The sequence below is a fragment of the Rhea americana genome, unplaced genomic scaffold, assembly GCF_003343005.1.
Source record: "Rhea americana isolate MKP2758 unplaced genomic scaffold, rheAme1 scaffold_160, whole genome shotgun sequence".
Classification (NCBI taxonomy): Eukaryota; Metazoa; Chordata; class Aves; order Rheiformes; family Rheidae; genus Rhea; species Rhea americana.
In genome coordinates this window covers 1,087,753-1,092,771 of record NW_028185706.1, presented here as the reverse complement: position 1 = coordinate 1,092,771, position 5,019 = coordinate 1,087,753, and positions in this window count along the sequence as shown.

Here is a 5,019-nt window from a genome sequence, read left to right as displayed (position 1 = left end):
GGACGCGCTGCCCGGCAGGAGCCGCTCGGGGCGCTGGCGGGGTGCAGCAGGGCGGCACGGTGATGGGCGCGGGATGACCGCGGCCCCGGGACGGGATGGCTCTGGCGGGGCGGTGCAGGGGCCGCGGTCCAGCCCGTGCCTGCGCTTCGGGTCCGACTGCACCTCGCACCGGCGAGATTAAAAATAACTGCTGGTGCTCGAATGGAGCACGCGATCTGCAGAGCTCCCTGCGTGGAAACCGCGGCGAAAGACCACCAACAACAACCGACCAGACAAAAAATTCTTCTTCTTTTCTCTTCTTTTTTTTCTGAAGCATTTAGCGGACACAGCTCTGGCTTTTGCGAAGTTCCATATGAAACGGCTGAAAATGAGAAACTGCCCCCGGACTTTCTGTTTTGAATGTTCCTTTTCCTAAGTAGGTATCCGAGCAAATCTAGCTTCTTTTGTGTTTCACTGCGTAGAAGTATAATTTTTGGTACTTCCTGTTTTGCTCTGAATGAGTTCACAACTTCCAAATATTTTACCTCTATTTACTACCCAGGGTTTACAGTTATTTTTCTAAGATTCTGAAAATTAGACTCATGCAGATCCTCTTCTGTTAGTAAACGCTGTATTAGCTGGTTTAGATAGAGACTTAGTCCTTAGATTCAAATTCAGGGCTTTCACTATATTTCCAAAATCGTCACAGACCTCCACTACCCTGAACACAGGAAACCTGATAAAAAATATCCTGAGGGACTATCAGCTCTGAACTAGGTTATTAGACTTAAACTCTGCCTTTAAATACAACCCAAGTTAACAGTCTGGATCCTGTGGTTACAATTTGAAGCTATCATCAGCATTTAGAGGCCAGATTCAAGAAGGAATCACCAGCAAGAGCTCATGCCACAGACTTAGATTGGCTTTCCAGCCACCAAACACGATACATCTCTCCACAGATTTCCAAACGCAGCCAGTAGTAAAACACTAGCAGCCTTCACTGAATATTCATGTTTTTTTTTTTTTTTTAAAGCCCTAACAAAATAAGGGAAAAAAAATCTAGTATAACAGTCCTGCAGTAAAACAAAAACAACCTCCCCCCCCCAAACTTTACTTATTCAATAGTGGCTTTTGCTTTAGGACCTCATATTATCATCACAAGAATAGTTTTTACCAGTGGGAAGTATTTTGCTGCTGCCTTTACACTGGCAAYTAGAGCAACACTAACAGATACAGTTCAGATAATAGTGAATCTATCTGTTGAAAGGAAATTTGCTTTTCTCTCCATGTCGTTTATGTTAAAGAAATACCATACAATAATCATCACTATATAAACACGTTATAATTGTAAGGTCTTTGGAGCAGTGACCTTCCATTTTTTTATATTGGTATAAGAGCTTTTAGGCTGTATAAAAGGTTTTGAGCCTCTTCTTCATAGCTTTTGACCACTCCTAGAATATAATTATCAAATCATTGTATCTATCTCTCTCTGTATATATATTTGCATATATATATATATGAACATATAGTAGCTGGCATTTTATACACCTCTAAACATATGAGCAAACATATTGTACATATATGTGTCTGTGTGTATTGCACATACATACAAAACCATCATGCTGTTAATGCATAACAGTATTTGAGACTGCTGTGTTTTAAGCATATGGTTTAAAGGAATTTCTTTAAGATAGATTCAGTAATTATATAAAAAAATATATTATGAAAGCCTACATTGGTATCAGGTGCTTTCTATTATGAAAAGCACTATGAAAAAAGTATTAGCAGCTGAACCTAATTATTGGTGATGAAAGTCATTTCATTTCAAACATCCTATTAACTAAAATCCATACATAGAAATTATTGGCTGCTTGCACCAATCCCCATTATAAAAATCGGTGAAATCCCTTTGCAAAAAAGGGAAGAGTACAGCTTAAACCTTAAGTACTTCGATAAAAATATAAGATCAGTTTCATCCCAAAGTACAAATCCCAATCTCCATCTAAAACTGCCTGACCCTAAAATATATTCAGAGCTTGTTCTAATCACAGGAGATGTATTCTGAATAGGACAGCCCTCTATCATCTGCTAAGTCTCTTTAAGTCATCGTTTTCACTATATCTGAAAAATTAATTCCTTTTCAGAAATATTCTCATCTTCTACTAAAAAAAAAAAAAAAAAAAAAAGCTTTTTTGATGTAGAGTGACAGGATTATGAAGTGACCCTTCAGGTCAGAAGGAGACTTTTCCTTTTCTCATCAAGGAAATCAATTTCTAAGTCCAAGTCTCTTAAAATAATATATTCTTGTGGCACGCATACAGCTTTTTTTGATCTGCTATGAAAAGAATAAGAGGTAAAGAGGATCAGGGGTGGCGATGGAATATTATAATCTGCCACACTCACACATCAGCCTTTCACTAAGTAATTCCAGATAAATTGAGGATTTACATATTTAAGATTAAATGGGGAAAGAGTAGCGATGCATAAATAGAAGAATACAAAGATGCAGTTTGGAGAAGTTAACTCTTAAAAACTTAATGTTACTTGATATTGGTACCCTTTCTATGTCCCACCCTATCTTTTTTAAAGCTCATAATGTTTATTAGTAAATAAACAGTATAATCGCTTTTAGATCAACCAAGCACACAGATGCCTTAGGGTTTCTCTCCTCCACCCCTCCCACCTTCACTACTGAAAAAAATACCAATTACCATGACAAGAAACAGTTAAATGCCTCCAAAGACACATACACACAGCAGATGGAAAACAGGAGGAAACCAGCTGGAAGTGTGTTTCCCTTAGAACTGTTTTTAACAGCCTGTGCACAAATAATGTCTCACTAATAYGCAGATAAAAATAAAACATAAATATTTAAAAGGTGACTGGTCAAAGCAACAAGATGGCATTCTATATGGGAACTTTCCCTTTTCCAGTACCATCCGTGTCCGTACTGTGAGTAATGGTTCAGAGACATCCTGAACTACGCCTGTGATTTGGGAAAAGTAACTTTAACACGAGAACTCTGGTATCGGTGGTCACCTTTTGGTACTGTTGTTTGTAAGGCACATGCACTTGCCGTGTGTTTTTATTGCTCACCTGTTCAGCCTTTGCTTTTATGTTCGGCTTCCTGCGCTCATGCTCGGAGCTTCCTGAAGCCACGTCCTGGCATGAYGTCCCCAGCCAAGTGCCAGAAGCTGTTGCTCGCACCAGTGCAAGACGTGGAGGCCAACCTTTTAAAAAATGACTCGTCCTGTTGRGTGCACAACCAAAATACTAAGCACTTACTTTCTGATAATCAGGAGTCCACACAGCATCCAGGCTCCCTTGTGCCCCCATGGCTGCACCATTAGGGAGAGCAAAGACAGAGGTGRTGAGGAGGGATGGAAATGCTCATATCCCTTCCTAGCTGAAGCGATGCAAGAGAGGCARGGGAAAGCGCTGACCTTTGCTTTCAGGAAGTAAGAAAAACTTCCAGCACTCTAACCAAGCCAAAGGCACYGCAAGGGAAAGTGGAAACGGGACGTTCTTCCCTAGGGTCCCCTAAGACAGAAGCATTTCTGATATCTTCTGCTTGTCTTATCTTTGATCTTAACAACTTTATTATCAGCTAGAACAATTTTAAGCAGCGTAGGTGGGTTGGCTATTGCTTATTTTGATCTCCTCCTTTATAGTCCCTTCTCCACTGAGTCTTGTTAGGCATCCCCTTGCACTATTCAGGAATCCAGAAAAACAGATCCTCAGCTGGTATTAATTGCTCTAAGTCCATTTACTTCAAAGAATTGGATCTAGCCTATAGTGCCCAGATAATCTGACCCAGTTTCACTTCTCTGTGTTATGTGCTCTCTTGGTAGAAGAACAGATCTATTCCCTCTCAGCTCTGCATCTGAAGCTTTAAGTAATTCCACACTTCACTGAGAATCCAAGAAACCAGGATTCTTTGGGGGACCAAAGAAGAAACCTGAACATGCCAGTGAAAGAAGTTGGAAGCTCCAGAACACGATGCAGAAAACTAATGGTACATCATGCAGGAGATATCTTGGAGGAATCTTGACCTGAATGACCTGAGGCCATCAAACACKTTCTCAGACAAGTTGGCCAGAAAAAGGCTTTACTAACTTGGGCCAGTAAAAGTTGATGCAWGCTGCATGCATCAGTCTGCATATASCCTGACATTTTGAGGTAAAACACAAGGATTTTATTTTAGTTAATTTTTTTGACAGTTTTTTTCACATGCCTTCAGAACCAATAAAAGTCACTGAGCCTTGGCCAATATCACTCTCTGTTTAGTTACAGTTTTAGTCTGGTTGTGGACAGCAGCTGCAGCACCTGTGATCTCACTGAAGGCAATGTGAAGAAAAGCAAAAGGCTAAGTAATTAATGATATTTAAGGCAGACGGGGAGAGAACGGTTTTACTCAGGTAAAAGTGTCAGCAGCTAAGAATGAGCATTTTTCAAAAACTTTAGCTGTTAAACTACTAACTTTAGCCCATCATTTGGCTTCAGCCCAATAATAAACRTCATTTTAAAGGGTTTTTTAAAAGTGCTTGATTCCATGTTAAAAATCTACACAAAAAGAAAGATCTGTTTCCTCTGATGTTTCTTTCCCTCCGTGAATGAACTATACCTTTTTCTGTTTTTATTTTCATACTGCCATATTTATACCTAACACCTTCAAACACATATTATTTTAGAGATCTGATACCATCTAGTGTTATTGCTGGCTTTTCACATCTTACACTTATCAAGTAACCACAGTCAGCAACGTGTCAGAGTTCATCATTGCATCACATCAGTAGTGAAACAAAACCTGCTTCCCCACCCCGTATCTATATTTACACACCCCAGAAGTGGGCGGCACAATTTACCGTTCATCTAGGAAAWTTACCCTCTTTTAATCTCTGGAAATAAGCTTATCTTTATGTATACCTATCATTGTCATCTACTGCTTCACCACTCTGATTTCTTTCWGCCACTGTAGCAAATAGACTGCACATCTCTGGTATTTCTAATAACAAACACAGATATTTATAAACAGCCCTA